Genomic DNA, 21,242 nt, shown 5'->3' with positions numbered 1-21,242 from the left:
GGAGCTATCCTGCTCCAGTACCTATATCAGTGAATTACTGGTTCTGGATCTGGGTGCATTTCACATATCGACTCCTTCCTTAACCATCCTTGCCTCCTACATCTTCATCATTAGTAGCATTCTCCACATTACCTCCACTGAGGGAAGGTCCAAAGCCTCTAGCACTTTAGTTGCCTCATCTTGGCTGTTACAATGTTTTAAGGTTCTGTAGCATTTATGTACCTATAGCCATCAAATTTCAGGTCCATGGACCAAGGCAAAGTGTCCTCTGTGCTCTGTACTATTGTAGCAATACTGAACCCCATGATCTACAGTCAGAATACCAACCAAAAACCAAACCCACTGCTATTGAGTTGATTCTGACTCATAGTGACAAGAATGTCAAATTTGTCCTGAAGGAAATTCTAGAAAATAAAGCATGCTCATGAATGGAATCTGTGCTACAGTGTCCTATCAGAAACAGGTCTTTGGTTTGCTGATATATATAATTTGTTCCGTTAATTCTTGAAGTTTATGGGTTCATTGACACTTCTTTCCCCTATACATGTGAAAAAGTCCCCTTCACGCCACCTCTTTCTTCAAGCCTATATTACAACGACTATATATACAGAAATATGGAGAATAAAAACAAAAACTGTCTAGAATTACAAGAACCATAGTTTCATTTTTAAATAATATGCAAACAAAAAAGGACTATGATGATGATAATGATAATGAGGTAACATACATTACTGAGATTTTATAAGATGTCAAACCCTGTACCAAACAACCAGGTGCATCACTTTATTTAATATTTACAATATTCCCCCAGCGCAAGTTCTAGTACTAGTCTCCTTTCAAAGACAAAGAAATGAAATCTTAAAGAGTTTGCATAACCTGTCTTAAGTTTCAAACAAAAAGCAGTTAAGCCTGGAAACACACTTGAGAAATTTGACTCCAAGATTCATGATTTTACTCGAAGTGCTACTTAGGCCAAAGGTAACTTTAGGAGGTCAAAGGACTCCCTGAGGATTCTCTACACACCAAGCGTCACTAGCTCCCTCTATGACTGTGCTTCTCCCCACTGAATATGTTGTTGTTAGGTGCCGTGGAGCCAGTTCCGACTTAGGGACCCTACGTGCAACAGAAACAAACACTGCCTGGGTCTGAACCATCCTCACGATCTTAATTATGCTTGAGCCCATTTTTGTAGCCACTGTGTCAGTCCATCTCACTGAGGGTCTTCCTCTTTTGTGCTGACCGTCTACTTCACTAAGCATGATGTCCTTTTCCAGGGACTAATCCCTCCTGATAACATATCCAAAGTATTTGAGATAAAGTTTTGCCATCAGGCTTCTACAGAGCTTCCTGACAGTACCTCTTCAAGACAGATTTGTTTGTTATTTTGACAGTCCATGGTACATTCAATATTCTTTGCCAACACCATAATTCAAAGATGTCAATTCTTCGGTCTTCCTTGTTCATTGTGCAGCTTTTGAATGCATATGAGGCAATTGAAAACACCGTGGCTTGAGTCAGGTGCACCTTAGTCCTTCACGTGACATCTTTGTTTTTTAAGAGTTTAAAGAGATCTTTTGCAGCGGATTTGCCCAATGCCATAAGATATTTGATTTCTTGATTGTTGTTTCCAAGGGTGTTGATTGTGGATTCAAGTAAAATAAAATCCTTGACAACTTCAATATTTTCTCAGTTTATCATTTTGTTGCTTATTGGTCCAGTCGTGAAGATTTTGGTTTTCTTTATGTTGAAGTGCTGTCCATACTGAAGGCTATAGTCTTTGATCTTCATAACATTGTATTTCAAGTCCTCTTCACTTGCAGCAGAGCAAAATTGCATCATTTTTCATCTGCATAACACGGTTGTTAAAGAGTCTTCTCCTATCCTGAGTCTGCATTCTTCTTCATATAAATCAACTTCTTGGATTATTTGCCAGCATACAGATTGAATAAGTATGGGGAAAGGATACCACCCTGACGCTCACATTTCCTGACTTTAAACAACACAGTATAACCTTCCTCTGTTCAAACGACTGCCTCTTGATCTATGTACAGATTCCTAATGAGCACAATTAAGTGTTCTGCAATACCGATTCTTTGTGGTGTTATCCATAAACTGTTACGACCCACACAGTCGAATGTCTATGCATAGTCCCTAAAACAAAGGTTAACTTGCACTCTCTACTTTCAGCCAAGATCCATTTGACATTCAGCAATGATATCCCTCATTCCACGTCCTTTTCTGAGTTTGGCTTGAACTTCTGACAGTTCCCTTTGGATGCACTGCTGCAACTGTTTTTTAATGATCCTCAGCATAAATTTTACTTATGTGTGATAAAAATGATATTATTCCATTATATCAAGCACTGTTTCATCACCTTTCTTTGGAATGGGCACAAATATGCATCTCTTCCAGTCAGTTCACCAGGAAGTTGTCTTCCAAATTTCTTGACAGAGATGATTGGACACCTCCAGTGCTGCATCTGTTTCTTGAAACATCTCACTTGGAAAGGAAAATAGAGGAATTAAATGGGCATAATAGATTAGAAGCAGAGCCAGAAAGCTCTGAATGTCAGACTCAACATAATTAGTCTTGAGGTCAATAGAAAATCAAAACATAGTGTAGAATTTTCAGTAAGGGGAAAAAATGTTTATCTCAATATTTTACAAAGTAAAATTCTGACAACAGTAAAAAAAAAAAAGGAAGTGAACAAACAGAAATGAAAGCATGATTGAACAATGTGAACATTTATTAGTTCTTTTCAGAAATACTTATTAATTAGATAATAATAGTTTAGAAAATAAAATACTGCAACCCCTGAGGTGAAGAGCAAGATTGGCTAATTTAATTATTTAAGCCAGGGGTGGTGGAAATTAAAACGAACAAAACCTAACTGGACAGGCCTGCCCCCACTCTTGAACTATACCAAAGAGAGAGCTTAATTTCAGTGAATCAGTTATGTGTAAAGTCTTCTTACTTTGAGAAACTTTTAATAGATATGTAGATATATGTTTGTGTGGAATATGCAATTATTCAACAAATATTGACTTCAGAAGAGTCATTAGATCAAAATGTTAACTACCTCATCTCTGAAAAGTAATGGTGAATAATATTATCTTAAAGCCACATATTTTAATAACCTGTTATATGAAGTGGAGCCCTGGTGGTACAGTGGTTAAAGAGCTTGGCCACTAACCAAAAGGTCGTTGGTTGGAACCCACCACCCCGATCCACAGGAGAAAGACATGGCAGTCTGCTTCTGTGAAGATGTACAGTCTAAGAAACCATACGGGAGAGTACTACTTTCCTTTTGGGTTTCTATGAGTGGGAATCAACTCAGCAGGAGTGGGCTTGGTTTTCTGGGTTTGGATGATATAAAAAATGTATCTTGGGTGGGGGGGTGCTACCAACAAAACTGCATCTTTAGGAAATAAATCAGAATTTTTACTTTACAATATTCTGTAATTACAGTCATGCAATGAAAAATTGGATTTTTTTTTTCCCTAAGTGCTTTCAAGTAGGAATCAAGTATTTGCTAATCTGTTCTCTTCAACAGAAGAATCATTCCAGGGTCATTTCTTTGGTAAATACTAATTATACAAAGGCAGGGGCAATTATACCTTAAAACTCATAACAGCGTTCATGACAAAACCAAAGAGGCATGTATAGAAAATGTGAATTAAAGAAAGAATTTCTTACCCTCAGGAAGGTAGCAGCCCGCCCCATGTGTGCAGAATAGATACTGTGATTCCCTGGAACACAATTCTGTGTTTTGTATTCTCCACGTGATATCAAAATTAATTTTTATTATTATAGTTATTGTTAAGAAGCCCTGGTGGCACAGTGTTGAAAGAGTTTGGCTGATAACCAAAAGAATGAACAAATCTGTCTTGGAAGAAGTACAGCCAGAATGCTTCTTAGAAGTAAAGATAGCGAGACTTCATCTCACATACTTTGGGCATGTTATCAGAAGGTATTAGTCCCTGGAGAAGGACATCATGGGTGATAAATTAGAGTGTCAGTGAAAAAGAGGAAGACCCTCAACTAGATGGATTGACACAGTGGCTACTACAATGGGCTCAATCATAACCATGACCGTGAGAATGGCGCAGGACCAGGCAGTTTTTCTTTCTGTTGTACATAGTGTCACTACGAGTAAGAACAGACTTGACAGCAGCTGACAACATATATATGTACATATATGGAGAGAAAGAAATGGCTCATGTGGTTGTAGAGGCTAGTAAGTTCCAAATCCCTGGGTCAGGCTGTAGGCTTCTCCTTACCCACGTAGCTTCAGGGGTTGGTGAACCCAAGAGTGGCAGGTAAGTTGGCAGAACTCTGGCTCAGAACTATGAAGGCTGAAGAATAGCAAGATGGCCAGGTAAGCAACTAGCTCAAGTTCCAAGAACCAGAGGTCAGATGAACAGGAGATAGCTGTAGTATCCACAGCAAAGAAAAGCCCTGGAGCTTTCCTGGAAAGTCCACCCATATTGAATGCAGGTGCACTCCAAAAGAAACTCCCTTTCAACTGATTGGCCTCTCATAACAGATCTCATCATGGAGGTGATTACATTATCCCAGATCTCATTATGGAGGTAATTATGTCATTACATAGCTGCCAAACTACATCATAATTGCCAAACCATGAGCATCATGGCCCAGCAAAGTTAATACATAATCTTAACCATCATAATTTGCACCAAATCTTTACAGGGATTGATTGAAACGGGATGATGAATGTCAATGTGTTTTTAAAATCCCTAGACAATGCAGGGGAAGTACATAACTGAACAGCCCACCACCTATGCACAGCCTTTTGGGAGAAGTAAAAGACACTTAGAGCTTGAGTGTATAAACTATTTATGTCATGACAGGAATGTATTTTCTTCTTTCTTCTTACAAAGAGACCTTTCCTCTATAATCAATGTGTACAGGGTGATAGAGGTCAACCTGCGGGCTAAAGTTGGCTGGAAAAGCAAACTCTTCCCTCCTCCAGCTGGGCATCTACCCAACTAAAACAGGGAATAACAGAGAATTAGAGAGATTCCCTTTCCATCCATAACAAAGAAGCAAGTGGGTCCAAGAGCAAGAAAGAGTGAATCTGGTGTCACTGGATGGGTATGCTGCTGTTTGTTCTAAATGTAGAGATTATAGTAGATGGCTACAAATGGAACTGACTTACGATGACCTCTCAAGATATAGAAAAGTAGTCAAAATAAAGGCATAATTGCTGTATAATGATAAACGATTTTGATAATTTAGACTTAGTGTAAATATTTGCTTTCTGAATTTTGACTTATACCTGGAAGAATTAAAGTGTGTGATGCTTATGGCTGATAGAGACTCGGATAGTTTTCCACAATGATTGACAAATTTAGCATCCTCTGAATATTCCAGGGACCCCTGGTGGCACAGTGGTTAAGCATTTGGCTGCTAACCAAAAAGATTGGCAGTTTGAATCTACCAGCTGCTCCTTAGAAACCCTATGGGGCAGTTCTACTCTGGAACTGCCAATCAACTGGATGGCAATGGGCTTATTTATTTATTTTTTAATTCCAGTAGTAATCCATATTGCCTCTAATCATTTTTAAACATCTTCAAAGGCCTTCGTGTGGCGAGATTATAATTTATATACATGGAATTTGGCACTTTGTTAGATAAGATTTACCTATCATAATACATAGAATGATCTGTGTGGTCTGTGTCCTTTGATCTTAATACTTTATGTATTATCCCTTGTTTACCAATAAGTGTACAAACAAACTCATCTGGAAAAAAAAGATGTGTAAAATAAATAATTTTTAATCACTTGAAATCCATGTGTGAGTAATTTTTATTGTATTATTCCTGGCATTGAACGAAGACATCCAGTGAAAAGCTTTTTTTTTTCACATGATGGGTGATAAATTGAAATAACTTTATAAAAATTGTATATGTTTCAGAGGATTTATTTATATTTATATAGTAAAACTTTTTAAAGAAATTATAATAAAAATAATTTTTTGTTAGATGATACAAATCTTTGAATGACACGAAAATCAGTCTGAACTTCATTTATAGACCATGGGGAATACTGATGACTTTTAAGAGTTTAATATCAGTAAAATCATTGTGAATCTCTGTATTACTATGTGTGTTAATGAAAAAAAGACCAAAAAGAAAGTGAAGCTAAGGAAGTAAATTATGGCCATCATTATCGGAATGAACATGTTGAGCAAATGAAAGACATTTTAGAGAGAAACTCAAAAAAAAAACCACACCAAACCCACTGCCCTCGAGTCGATTCCGACTCATAGCGACCCTACAGGACAGAGTAATACTGCCCCATAGAGTTTCCAAGGAGTGCCTGGCAGATTTGAACTGCTGACCTCTTAAACACTACATCACCAGGGTTTCCAGAAACTCAATAAGCTGTGTCTAAAACAACAACACAACATTTATTAAGTTTTATTAAGTTCTAGTCAACAGCCGATAACGGTACTAAACACTTTCCAGGTGTTATTTTAAGTGTGTTTCACACCACTACCAAGAGATAAATATTAACATCTTTTTTTTTAGAGGCTTGGAGATTAAAAATTGTTTGCCCAAGGTCACACAGCAAGTATGTGGTTGAGCAGAGATTTGAATGCAAGACTGCGTAACAATAGCCTATTGCCGTCGAGTTGATTCCTACTCATAGCGATCCTACAGTACAGAGTAGAACTGCCCTACAGAGTTTCCAAGAAGCCCATGATGGATTTGAATTGCCCACACTTTGGTTAGCAGCCTAGCAGTTAATCACTGTGTATATAACAGTCCAATTAAATTTATAAAATCATGAAATGCTGGACTTGAAAGAGGTAATAAAGATGGCATACCCAGTGTTTTCTGCAGTGTTTTTGTCCTTGAACAATACAAGTGTTAAGTGGTTATGCAGGCTATGCTTAAACAGCACTAATTGTGAGTACTTGGCTGCATACTAAGGCAGCTGATTTCATTCCTGGTTACGTCTGACTGCTAGAATGTTCTCACTTCTTGTGAAACAAAATATGTCTCTCCATGGTTTCCAGCAGTTTGTTTTATTTCAGTCTCTTGAAGATACACAAAAAGAGTCCAAAACAAATCAAAAAAGCCATTGTTGTTGAGTGGATTCAGGCTGCTAGCCACCCTATAGGACAGAGTAGAAGTGCCTCCATAGGGTTTCCAAGGCTGTCATCTGTACAGAGCTGACTGCCACATCCAAAAGTCTGGACACAACAATGACAGGAATGGAAGGGGGGCAGTGTTGTGGCAACTAGAAATGGATCAAGAAAGTTTGGCATAAATCAGAATAAATACCTAATACTTGGCTTGCTAAGTCATTTGGTAGGCAAATCAGAATTACAGTAGTAATGATGTTATAGTCATATTTGTTTATTCAACAGAAATCCACAAGGACATTAATTATGTAAAAAATTGATTAAGTAAGAAATTGAAATAACGTATCAGGATATAGAAAATATACATACATTTAAAATCATATTAAGGGAAATATATGATTCACAATTAATTGAACTCACTTATTATGGAAAAATTAACATTAAACTGAATGATATTTAAGAGTTTTTTTGTAGTGGTGGAAAAAAGGGTAATTTTTTTTCCTTTTTTATACTTTTTAAAAAATAGAAAATAATTATATTTTTTCTAAATTTATCTCGTGATTAAACTGGAACTTTTATCTGTTTAAGATTGTAAAACTAATTCATGAAACTTAAAGATACAGAAGTCATAAGAAAGCAAAAAGATCTCATAATCCCACAGATCATTCATGACAAGCTTCAGTGTCCTGTTAATGATCTTTGTTTTATAAATGTGAATGTGCAGACCGTTTTTTTTATGTTTTTGTTTTAACATTGAGAACTGACTCCAGGACATAGGTCACAGAAGCTTGCCTGGGACGAATGGATGAGGAAAGAGTAGGTCAGAGGAACTGAATTATCAGGGGCCTCCCAGAAAGTAGGGGTCTGATAAAGCACTGGGCAGCTGGCATAGGCTTAAAGGTCAACCAAAAGTTTTCTACACACACATTTAAAAATTTCTAATAAAACATTTGTCTTGAAAGTAATCAGTGACTCAGGAAAGCAGACATAAATTACAGCCACATTTAATTGGGCTGTTTGCTACACGGTCTTGGACACTGGGGCATTTTTGTCCTCAGACTGTAGAACAGGGAAATGAGCATGAGGATCACTGCCATGGAAAACACAGGCTATCTCCTCCTGAGATGACAGGTTGGGATTCTGACAAAAATACAGGAGGATGCTTGAACCATCCAAACAAACAACTGCAAGATGAGAGACAAAGATTTTGAGAGCTGGGCTCACTATCAGTTGAGCAAATTCAAAGAGGAAATTAAGACGCAAAAAAAAAAAAAATGTGTTACAGCATATTGAAGAAATTTGAGTTTTTTTTTTTTTTTATTAGCCAATCACTGTCATTATATTGGCACTCTAGATCTCATAGATGACATCATTTTAGACTGAAAACAATTTTTAAAAAACTGGACAAAATAAATAAGTTAACTGTTTGTAGGCCATGGACGAGTATTACAAAACTATGATTACTGAGTAGAGAAAAACTCATCATCTAAGCCTCACAACCATGTTTGCTCTCTGCTAGGAGACAATTTCCTGACTGCAAAGCAGCAAACTGGTGTTCAAAGTATGGCAGTCCCACCTATCTGAAGAGCAAGACCTCACTGACACAGACGTATCTATTATGAAACCCTCTTATCAGGTGCATATGCATTTGTGTTTTCATGTATTACTGATGAGTTGACCATTTTGCCATCGAAAAATATTCTTCTTTGCCCCTGCCAGATTTCTTCTTCTGATATCTAGTTTCACTGATATTGATATAGCTATTTTAGCTTTGTTTTTACATTGTCTTTTTTTCCATCTTTTTTACTTTTTAACCTCAGTAACTTTACATTTAAAATGTCTGTGTGTGTGCATGTGTGTATGTGTGTGGTTTCTGGTTGGTTATTTTATTTTTTTAGAACACATGTACTTCTATTTGTTTTTCTCCCTAACATTCTCTGCTTTTGAATTGGAGTGTTTAGATTATATTTAAAGTAATTTTGATATGATTACATTTAAACTTACCATATTGCTATTTGTTTTCTATTGGTAACAAAAATCTTTTTTTTTTTTTATATTCTGTTTTCTCTCTCCTATTGGCTTGTTAGGAGCACAGTGGTGCAGAGGTTACAAACTCGGCTTCTAATCAAAAGGTTGGCAGTTTGAATCCACCAGCCATGCCTTCAAAACCCTGTGGGGCAGTTCTACTCTGTCTTATACGGTTGCTACGAGTCAGAATTGACTCCATTGCAAAGAGTTTGGTTTTGGTTTTATTGGCTTATCAAAGAGTCCTGGTGACCTGGAGACGAAAATGGTTAAAGGATCTGCTTCTGAACTGCTAAACTCATCCAGCAGCTTCACAAGAGAAAGATCTGGTGATATGCTTCTGTAAAGATTACAGTCAAGAAAACCTTTGGGGCTGTTTTATTCTGCCACATGGGATTGACAGGAGTTGAGATCAGCTTGAAGGCATCTAACAACAACATTAAAAACACTGACTTATCAGTTATGCCTTTGTTTTTATTTCTGATGACTGATAAAGGTTTTACAACTTTAGTTTATTATATTTTCAAGTAATATGACACCATGTCATGTATAACGTAGGAAATTTATAGTATACTTCCACTTATCTCCTCCCTTGATCTGTACTACAGTTGTTAACCCTTTTACTTCTACTTAAGTTACAATATTTATAATACATTGTTATTATTATTCAATAGTATTAACCTTTCAAAGAACTTTTAAGTTGACAAAAATGTCTTTTAAATGTCCCTATAAATTTGCTATTCTTTATTATATTGTGTAGACAGAAATTTCCATTCTGTTTATTTTCTTTGTGTGAGAAGACATCCTTTAATATTTTTTGAAGTTCATGCCTAATAGAGGCAATTATTACTTTTTTATTCATGTAGAAATATTTTTATTTTCCAAAAATCACTTTTTAAGTATATTGACAGTTTGCATAAAATTTTAGGTTGATTATTATTTTGTGTAGTACTTCAAAAATGTTTTCCCACTGACTGCTCTGACAGCAATCACAATAGGGGGCCCCAATCAGAGCTGGAGAAAAATGCAGCACACAATTCTAACTCACACACACACACACACAAATGACTAAACTTACTGGTCTGACATAGACTGGAGAAACTCTGAGAGTCTGACCACCAGACACCCTTATAGCTCAGTAATGAAGTCACTCCTGAGGTTCACACTTCAGCCAAAGATTAGACAGACCTGTAAAACAAAACAAGACTAAATGGGCACACATCCCAGGGGCATGGACAAGAAGGCAGGAGGGAACAAAAAAGCTGGTAGTGGGGAACCCAAGTTCAAGAAGGGGAGAGGGTTGACATGTTGTGGGGTTGGCAACCAATGTCACCAAACAAGATGTATATTAAATGTTTAATGAGAATCTAATTTGCTCTGTAAACCATCTAAAATACAAAAATTTTTTTTTTAATTTTTCTCATTTTGTTCTGACTTTTAAGAATAAAGATATCAAATTGTTGTTCCTTTAAAAATAATAGCCATTTCTTTGCCACATTTATAATTTTCTCTTTGCCTTTATTTTTTAGTAGCTTCTCTCTGATATGCTTAAGTGCGGTTTTTCTTTTCATCATTCTTGGGATTTACAGTGGTTTGTGAAGAGGATTTGAAGCAGTTACTGCTGAAGATCAAAGACTACAGCCTTCAGTACAGATTGCACCTCAATATAAAGAAGACAAAAATCCTCACAACTGGACCAACAAACAGCATCATGATAAACAGAGAAAATACTGAATTTGTCAAGGATTTCATTTCACTTTGGATCCACAATGAATGCCCAGGGAAGCAGCAATTAAGAAATCAGATGACTTATTCCACTGGCAAATTTGCTACAAAAGACCTCTTTAAAGTGTTAAAAAGCAAAGGGGTCGGGTAGAGGACTAAGGTGTGCCTGTACCAAGGCATGGTATTTTCCAGAGCCTCATATGCATTCCAAAGCTGGATAATGAATAAGGAAGAGCAAAGAAGAATTGATGCCTTTGAATTATGCTGTTGGTGAAGAATACTGCCAGAATAACAAACGAATCTGTCTTCAGACCTAGAGTCAGCAGAGTCCTGCTTTAAACATAATGTGTGAATCATGGGCTAAGGTAGCAACAGAATATTTGAATTTAGGATTCTCCTGGAGAATCCAAGATATATTGCTATATTATTTTGGGAATTAAAATGTAGTTTGGGTTGACTTGTGGAAAAGTCCAGTATGAGAGAGAAATTTTGTTGTTGTTGTCATTGTTAGGTGCCCTCGAGTCTGTTCCCACTCACAGAGACCCTATGCACAACAGAACAAAATACTGCCTGGTCCTGTGCCATTCTCAAAATCTTTGTTATGCTTGAGTTCACTGTTGAAGCCACTGTGTCAATTCATTTCACCAAGGGTCTTCCTCTTTTTCTCTGACACTCTATTCCACCAAGCAGGATACCCTTCTCCAGGGACTCATCCCTCCTGATAACATGTTGAAAGTACGCAAAGTCTTGCCATCACCGCGTCTAAGGAGCATTGTGGCTGTACTTCTTCCAGGACAGATTTATTCATTCTTCTGGCAGTTTCTGGTATATTAAATGTTCTTGGCCAACACCATAATTCAAAGGCATCGATTCTTCTTCGATCTTCTTTATTCTTTGTTCATCAATAGAAGGAGTCAGGAAAACAATACAAGAAAAAAATGACAGAATAATCACGCTGCTAGAAAGCATACAGAAACAGAAAATAGAAATTCAAAAGAGTAACAATCAAATTTTAGAATTAGAGAATTCTGTAGAAGGTTGTAAGAACAGAATATAGACAAGGGAAGACAGAATTAGTGAGATTTAAGATAAATCCCTTGACACCAATTTGTCTGAGGAAAAATATTAAAAAAAAAAAAAAAAAGTGAAGAAAGCCTAAGGATTATGTGGGATACTATCAAGAGGAAAAACCACTGAGTAATCTGAGTACCAGAACAGGGGAGAGTAACAGAAAACACAGACAGAATTGTTGAAGATTTGCTGGCAGAAAACATCCCTAATATCATGAAAGACAAGAAAATACCTATCCAAGAGGCTTAACGAACACCATACAGCTTAGACCCCAAAAGAAAGTCACCAAACTTTCTAAAACCAAAGAAAAAGAAAGAATCTTGAGAGTGGCTAGGGAAAAAAAAAAGTCACCTCCAAAGGAGAACCAATAAGACAAAACTCTGACTGCACAGTAGAAGCCACGCAGGCAAGAAGGCAATGGGTTGACATATAGAAAGCCTTGGAGGAAAAAGAAATGCCAGCTAAGAATTATATAGTCAGTAAAATTGTCTCTCAAATATAATGATTACATTAAGTAATTTCCAGATAAACAGAAATTAAGAGAATTTGAAAAGACCATGCCAAAATTACAAGACATATTAAAGGGAGCCCTCCAGTTAGAGAAGTAACATCAGAAAAAAATCCAAGACTAGAACACAGGACAGATCAGCCAGTTATCAACCCAGAGGATTCACAATAAAAATCAAAGCTAAAAGACTGAAAATAGGGAACCAGAGGCATCAATATGTAAACAATGACAATGTCAAATCTAAAAAGAGGAAATAAGCAGTGTAATCACAGAACTTCAATATGTGAGAAAGTTAAGGTGATATTAGGAAATAAAAGACTGGTTTAAACTTAGAAAAGTAAACGTAAATTTCAAGGTAAACAAAAGGAAGCTACCAAATCTACCCATCAAAATAAAAAGGAGGAAAAACATAGAGGCGGGACCAAGATGGCAGAATAAACAGACACTTCTGGTGAGACCTCTTACAACAAACACCTAGAAAAACAAGTGAAACGTGTACATTTATGACAACATAGAAGCCGTGAACATCAAAGGAAAAGTTAGAAAATGAATTAAGCAGCAGGGGGAGGAAGAGACAGTTCAGAAGCAGAGAGGAGTTACTGCACCTGAATTGCTGGGAGCCCTCAGGCTCCATTCCCAGAAGCAGCTGAGGTAGGCTGATACTAGCTTTTGGCTGCAGTTTCCCCAGGGAGAAGCAGCCAGCCACACAGCCTACTCACACGTCTGGAACCAGAGAAGAACGGCACTCTTGGCAAAGGCTAAGTACTTCCATATATTTTACCGCGTACCCCGCTGCCAAGCCGACTTCAGGGACTGTTGATTTCCCTGGGCCTGAGATAGGCCCTGGTGATCACCGAGAGCTATCCTTCCAACCTTGGAGAAAGAATAAATTCTCAGCTGGGGAAAAAATAAAATGCAAGCTCCACTAACTGGGGGAGCTCAGGACAGAAGCAGCTCTTGTCCAGGCATATATGGTCCATGGACTTCTAGTACCTTTCCCCTCTTCATGGACCTGTGTGGGCCTATTTTAGGAGAGTAGGCCCCTGTTGGCAGACTACAATTGTTTCAGCTGTGCAGTGGAGAGATTGGTATTTGACGTTTGACACCACTTTGCCTATTAAACAGAGTCCTCACCTACTCACATCAGGGGCCTAAGGGCTGGTGGCTCCACACAGGCCACACAGCCACCCGTGACAGGGGTCCAAGGACAACTGGTACCTCCCAGTCCTTACGACCAAAACGGTGGGTGCCCACAGGCTGCCTGCAGAGCCCACCCACCTGTATGCTATAGGGAAGAGGGGCACGCTTTCCTCAGAGACACGGGGGATGATGCTCAGTCCCCAGCCTTATTCGGAGCGTGAACCCCTGCTGCAACCAGATACTGGTACCTTCACCAATCACCCCTGCCCCTCTAAGACTATAGGACAGATCCCGTACCGCACACTTGATGACCAGCTGCCTGGACACCTAAGCTGAATCCATACAAGAAAAGTGAACGGGCTCCTAGACTGACATACCTGATAACAGCTCTAGCCATCTGGAGACAGAACATCAGAGCTTTAAAGGTGAAAATAATCAAGCTAGCTCACTCAAGCAACGCATTGGGGTATACCAATACAAAATAAAGCAAAGCAAGAAGCTACGACACAGTAAGCAAACATAAAATAAACTAATAAAATAACTTATAGATGGCTCGAAGACAACAGTCAATATCAAATCACAAAAAAAAACAGGTCATGATCATTTCAACAAGCTCTCAAAACAATGAATCAGGAAATCTTCCAGATGAAAGTGCCTTCCTGGAATTACCAGAGGCAGAATACAAAAGATTAATATACAGAACACTTCAAAATATCAGGAAGGAAATCAGGCAATATGCAGAACAAGCCAAGGAACTCAAAGCTAAACTAGTTGAAGAAATTAAAAACGTTATTCAGAAACATAATGAAAAATTTAATAAGCTGGAAAAATCCATAGACACACAGCAATCAGAAAAGCAGGTTAGCAATAAAATTACAGAATTAGACAATTCCATAGGAAGCCAGAGGAGCAGAATTGGTCAAGTGGAAGGCAGTATTTCTGAACTTGAAGATAAAGCACTTGGCACTAATATATATGAAGAAAAATCAGATAAAAGAGTTTAAAAAAAAGAAGAAAACTTAAGAATCTTGTGGGGGTCTATCAAGAAAATAACCTATGAGTGATTGGAGTACCAGAACAGGGAACAGAAAATACGGAGAGAATTGTTGAAGATCTGTTGACAGAAAAATTTCCTGATATCATGGAAGATGGGAAGATATTTTTCCAAGATGCTCATCGAACCCAACATAAGGCAGGTTTTAAAGGAAAGTCACCAAGACATATTATAGTCAAACTTGCCAAAAGCAAAGCTAAAGAGAGAATTTTAAGAACAGCTATTTTTTTTTTTTTTTTAGGGATAAACGAAAAATTGCCTACAAAGGGGAGTAAATAAGAATAAGCTCTGACTACTCAGCAGAAACCATGCAGGCAAGACAGCAATGGGATGACTTATATAAAGCATTGAAGGAAAAAAAATTGCCAGCCAAGAATCATATATCCAGCAAAACTGTCTCTCAAATATGAAGGTGAAATTAGGACATTTCCAGATAAAAAGATTACCCAAACCCAGTAAAAGAAGATTAGGGGATTCATAAAAACCAAACCAAAACTACAAGGAATACTAAAGGGACTTCTTTGTTTTGAAAATCAATATCGGGTATGAACCGAAAACTAGGACATTGGACAGAGCAATCAGATGTCAATCCAGGTGGGGAAATCACAAAAATAAATCAAGATAAGAAAAAAAAAAATGCTCAAAACTGGGAAATAGCAATGTTATTATGTAAAAGAAGACAACATTAAAACAATAAAGAGGGACTAAGAAATGAAGTTGTAGATCTTTCATATGGAGAGGAAGACAAGGTGATATAAAGAAACAACAGTTGGGTTTAAGTTTAGAAAAAATGGGAGTAAATATTAAGGTAACCACAAAAGAGACAAACTATTCTACATATCAAAATAAAATAGAAGACAAAAACTAGAGACTCGGCAGAAACAAAATCAATAACAAATATGAGCAGAAGACAATATATAAACTACTTAGCACTAAAAATTAAGTGGGAAAAAGAAACTGTCAACAACACACAAAAAAAGACATCAAAATGACGGCACAAAGTTCATACCTATCTAAAATTACGCTAAATATAAATGGACTAAATGCACCAATAAAGAGACAGAGAATGGCAGAATGGGTAAAAAAAACAGGTTCCATCTATATGTTGCCTAAAGAGACATGCCATAGGCTTAGAGACAGAAAGAAACTAAAACTCAAAGGATGGAAAAAAATATATCAAGTAAACAACAATCAAAAAAGAGCAGGAGTGGCAATATTAATTTCTGACAAAATAGACTTTAAAGTTAAATCCATCAGAAAGGATAAGGAAGGACACTGTATAATGATTAAAGGGACAATACACCAAGAAGATATAGCCATATTAAATATTTATGCACCAATGAAAGGGCTGCAAGATACATAAAACAAACTCTATCAGCATTGAAAAGTGAGATAGACAGCTCCACAGTAATAGTAGGAGACTTCAACACACCACTTTCAGTGAAGGACAGGACATCCAGAAAGAAGCTCAATAAAGACGCAGAAGATCTAAATGCCACAATAAACCAACCTAACTTCATAGACATATACAGAACACTCCACCCAACAGCAACCAACTATACTTTCTTTTCTAGTACACATGGAACATTCTCTAGAATAGACCACATATTAGGTCATAAAGCAAGCCTTAGCAGAATCCAAAACAATGAAATATTACAAAGCATCTTCTCTGACCATGAGGCCATAAAAGTGGAAATAACAGAAAAAGCAGGGAAAAGAAATGAAACACTTGGAAAATGAACAATACCCTGCTCAAAAAAGACTGGATTATAGAAGACATTAAGGATGGGATAAAGAAATTCAGAGAATCCAATGAGAATGAAAACACTTATTATCAGAACCTTTGGGACATGGCAAAAGCAGTGCTCAGAGGTCAATTTATACCAATAAATGCACACATCCAAAAAGAAGGGCCGAAATCAAAGAACTATCCCTACCACATGAACAGATAAAAAAAAAAAAAAAAAAAAAATAGAGAGCAACAAAAGAAACCCTCAGGCACCAGAAGAAAACAAATAATAAAAAATAGAGCAGAACTAAATGAAATGGAAAACAGAAAAACAATTGAAAGAATTAACAAGGCCAAAAGCTGGTTCTATGAAATAATCAACAAAATTGATAAACCATTGGCCAAACTGACAAAAGAAAAACAGGAGAGAAAGCAAAGAACTCAAATAAGAAATGAGATGGGCAATATCACAACACAGCCAACTGAAAGAAAAAGTATGGCATCAGATTACTATGAAAAATTGTACTCTAACAAATTTGAAAACCTAGAAGAAATGGATGATTTCCTAGAAACACACTGGCTACCTAAATTAACACAAACAGAGGTAGAACAACTAAATAGGCCCATACCAAAAGAAGAGATTGAAAAGGTAATCAAAGAACTCCCAACAAAAAAAAAAGCCCTGGCCCAGACGGCTTCACTGCAGAGTTCTACAAAACTTTCAGAGAAGAGTTAACACTACTACTGCTAATGGTATTTCAGAGCATAGAAAAGGACGGAATACTCGCAAACTCATTCTATGAAGCCAGCATATCCCTGAAACCAAGGCCAGGTAAAAAAAAAAAAAAAGACACCACAAAAAAAGAAAATTACAGACCTATATCCCTCATGAACTTAAATGGAAAAATCCTCAACAAAATTCTAGCCAATAGAATTCAACAACATATCAAAAAAAAAAAAAAAAATTCACCATGACCAAGTGAGATTCATACCAGGTATGCAGGGATGGCTCAACATTCGGAAAACAATTAATGTAATCCATCACAGAATTAAAAGACAAGAATCACATGATTTTATCAATTGATGCAGAAAAGGCATTTGGAAAGGTTCAACACACATTCCTGATAAAAACTCTCAGCAAAATGGGAATAGAAGGAAATTTCCTCAACATATTAAAGGGCATTTATACGAAGGCAACAACCAACATCATCCTAAATGGAGAGAGCCTGAAAGCACTCCCCTTGAGAATGGGAACGAGACAAGGATGCCCTTTATCATGACTCTTATTCAACATTGCTCTGGAGGTCCTAGCCAGAGCAATTAGGCTAGATAAAGAAATAAAGGGCATCCAGATTGGCAAGGAAGAAGTAAAATTATCTCTATTTGCAGATGACATGCTCTTAGACACAGAAAACCCTAAGGAATCCTCAAGAAAACTACTGAAACTAATAGAAGAGTTCAGCTAGAGTATCGGGGATACAAAATAAAAATACAAAAATCAGTTGGATTCCTCTACACCAACAAAAAGAGCATCGAAGATGAAATCACCAAATCAATACCATTTACAGTAGTCCCCAAGAAGATAAAATACTTAGGAATAAATCTTACCCGAGATGTAAAAGTCTTATACAAAGAAACTACAATATACTTCTGCAAGAAACCAAAAGAGACGCACATAAGTGGAAAAACGTATCTTGCTCACGGATAGCAAGACTTAAGATTATAAAAATGTCCATTCTACCAAAAGCGATCTATACATTTAATGCACTTCCGATCCAAATTCCAACGACATTCTTTAATGAGATGCAGAAACAAATCACCAACTTCTTATGAAAGGAAAAAAGGCCCCTGTTAAGTAAAACATTACTGAAAAAGAACAAAGTGGGAGGCCTTATTCTATGGGATTTTAGAACTTATTATACAGCCACAGTAGTCAAAATGGCCTGGTACTGGTACAACAATAGGCACATAGACCAATGGAACAGAATTGAGAATTCAGATATAAATCATTCCACATATGAGCAACTGATATTTGACAAAGGCCCCAGAACAGTTAAATGGGGGAAAAGACAGTCTTTTAAACAAATGGTGGTGGCATAATTGGATATCCATCTGCAAAAAAATGAGACAAGACCCATACCTCACACCATGCAAAAAAACGAGCTCAAAATGGATCAAAGTCCTAAATATAAAATCTAAAACAATAAAGATCATGGAAGAAAAAATAGGACAACGTTTAAGCCCTGATACATGGCATAAACAGTACACAAAACATTCCTTACAATGTAGAAGAAAAACTAGACAACTGGGAGCTCCTCAAAATCAAACACCTATGCTCATCAAAAGACTTCACCAAAAAAGTAAAAAGGTTACCTACAGACCGGGAAAATGTTTTCAGCTATGACATTTCCGATCAACACTTGATGTCTAAAATCTACATGATACTGCAAAAACTCAATTACAGAAAGACAAACAACCAATTAAAAAATGGGCAAAAGATATGAACAGACACTTCACTAAAGAAGACATTCAGGTAGCTAACAGACACATGAGGAAATGCTCATGATCATTAGCCATTAGAGAAAAGCAAACCAAAACTACAATGAAATTTCATCTCACTCCAAGGCTGGCGCAAATCCAAAAAACACAAAATAATAAATGTTGGAGAGGCTGTGAAGGGATTGGTACATTTATACACTCCTGGTGGGGATGTAAAAAGGTACAACCACTTTGGAAACTGATCTGGTGATTCCTTAAAAAGCTAGAAATAGAACTACCATGGGATCCAGCAATCCCACTCCTTAGAATATATCCTAGAGAAATAAGAGCCTTTACACGAACAGATACATGCACACCCATGCTTATTACAGCGCTGTTTACAATAGCAAAAAGATGGAAGCAACCAGGGTGCCCATCGTCGGATGAATGGATAAATAAATTGTGGTACATTCACAGAAGGGAATATTACCCATCGATACAGAACAGTGATGAATCTGTGAAACATTCCATAACATGGAGGAATCTGGAAGGTATAATGATGAGTGAAATTAGTCAGCTGCAAAAGGACAAATATTGTATAAGACCATTATTATAAGAGCTCGAGAAATAGTTTAAACAGAGAAGAAAATATCGTTTGATGGTTATGAGAGGGGGGCAGGAGGGAGGATGGGAGAGCGGCATGCACTAATTAGATGGTAGATGAGAGCTACTTTAGGTGGCAGGAAGGACAACACACAATACAGGCGGGGTCAGCACAACTGGACTAAGCCAAAAGCAGAGAAGTACCCTGAATAAACTGAGTGCTTCGAAAGCCAGCATGGAAGGGGCGGGGTTTGGGGACCATGGTTTCAGGGGACATCTAAGTCAATTGGCATAATAAAATCTATTAAGAAAACATCCTGCATCCCACTTTGGAGCGTGGCCTCTGGGGTCTTAAACACTAGCAAGCCACCATCTAAGATGCATCAATTGGTTTCAACCCACCTCCATCAAACGAGAATGAAGAACACCAAGGACACGAGGTAATTACGAGCCCATGAGGCAGAAAAGGCCACATAAACCAGAGACTACATCATCCTGAGACCAGAAAAACTAGATGGTGCCAGGCTACAACCAATGAATGCCCTGACAGGGAACCCAACAGAGAACCCCTGAGGGAGCAGGAGAACTGTGGGACGCAGACCCCAAATTGTCATGAAAAGACCAGACTTAATGGTCTGAGACTAGAAGGATCCCGGTGGTCATGGCCCCCAGACCTGTTGGCCCTGGACAGGAACCATTCCCAAAGCCAACTCTTCAGACATGGATTGAACTAGACAGTCAGTTGGAGAGGCATGCCAGTGAGGAGTGAGCTTCTTGGATCAGGTGGACACTTGAGACTATGTTGGCATGTCCTGCCTGGAGGGGAGATGAGAGGGTAGAGGCAGTTCGAAGCTGGCAAAATGGACACCAAAAGAAAGTGGAGGGAGGGAGTGGGATGTCTCATTAGGGGGAGAGCAATTGGGAGTCTATATAGCATGGTGTACATAAGTTTTCCTGTGAGAGACTGATTGGATTTGTAAACTTTCACTTAAAGGACAATTTTTTTTAAAGTATACATAAAATATAAATTTAATAAAAAGGTCCTCAGCGTATTTGTATTTCTTCAATTACTGCTTTATAGTTTGTGTTAGGGGCTTAAGACTTTTCACATCCTTTTTTTTACTCAGTTTTTTCAAAGCATCTAGTTTAATGCAATGCACTTTATAGCTCTCAGAACTGCAGAGGGGCAAGGTTGCTGCAGCAAAAAGTGGGTTACAATAGGGTATGGGTTTATTGCTGGAGATGGAAGACCAACAGTCTTAGAAAACAGCGAACTCTTGGGCACTGGCATTCGGGATGGGGGGGCGGATGGCATTCTGGAAGATAAGCGCCCGATGACCAGTGGCCCAGAAGCCTGGGTGGGCAGCAGAGTCTGGGGGGGAAGTAGGGCACCGGCCTGGGCGGCTGACAGAGTCATTTTCGCCCCCCCCCCCCAGGCAGATGCCCGCGGCAGGACACACCGGACCCCCGCCCTAGCCTTGGCGTGGGCAGGAGTTGTGAGCGGCCTCGGCCCCCTGAGGCGCCCCCTTCCTGGGCCGCCTCCTTGGGACCCTCACCTACCTTGCCCCAGGCGGCCAGGCTGGCTCAGGGCCCCGGCCGCAGTGCCAGGCGCTGGCTGGGGACGCCCATCGGCACCTGGGCCGAGGGCTCATGGGAGCGCGACGCCGAGTCCCGGCCAGGCCGCCGCCCTCCAGCGGTCCCTTAGCACCTCGCTCCACAGCGCCGGTGGCCGGCTGGGCGGGGAGGGGCGGGCGCGCGCGCCGCAGCGGCTGGCGGCGGGGGGCGGGGTGGGTG

At 38.4% G+C, this 21,242-nt stretch overlaps 1 protein-coding gene and 1 long non-coding RNA gene across 2 annotated transcripts in view; one reads left to right on the top strand and one right to left on the bottom strand.

Moving 5' to 3' along the window:
• The window catches only part of LOC126060636 (olfactory receptor 150-like), an 881,095-nt gene that overhangs the window by 183,552 nt on the left and 676,301 nt on the right, over window positions 1-21,242 (top strand). The gene's annotated exons all lie outside the window — the stretch shown is intronic.
• LOC126060686 (uncharacterized) lies at window positions 724-21,178 on the bottom strand. The gene is made up of 3 exons (XR_007513634.1): window positions 21,009-21,178; window positions 10,219-10,328; window positions 724-2,499 (listed from the first exon to the last, which is right to left on the bottom strand). It is a non-coding gene; the product is annotated as an uncharacterized LOC126060686 (long non-coding RNA).

Source organism: Elephas maximus, chromosome 17 (assembly GCF_024166365.1).
Source record: "Elephas maximus indicus isolate mEleMax1 chromosome 17, mEleMax1 primary haplotype, whole genome shotgun sequence".
NCBI lineage: Eukaryota > Metazoa > Chordata > Mammalia > Proboscidea > Elephantidae > Elephas > Elephas maximus.
The sequence above is the reverse complement of the archived record's forward strand: the minus strand, read 5'-3'. Positions and strand labels throughout refer to the sequence as shown.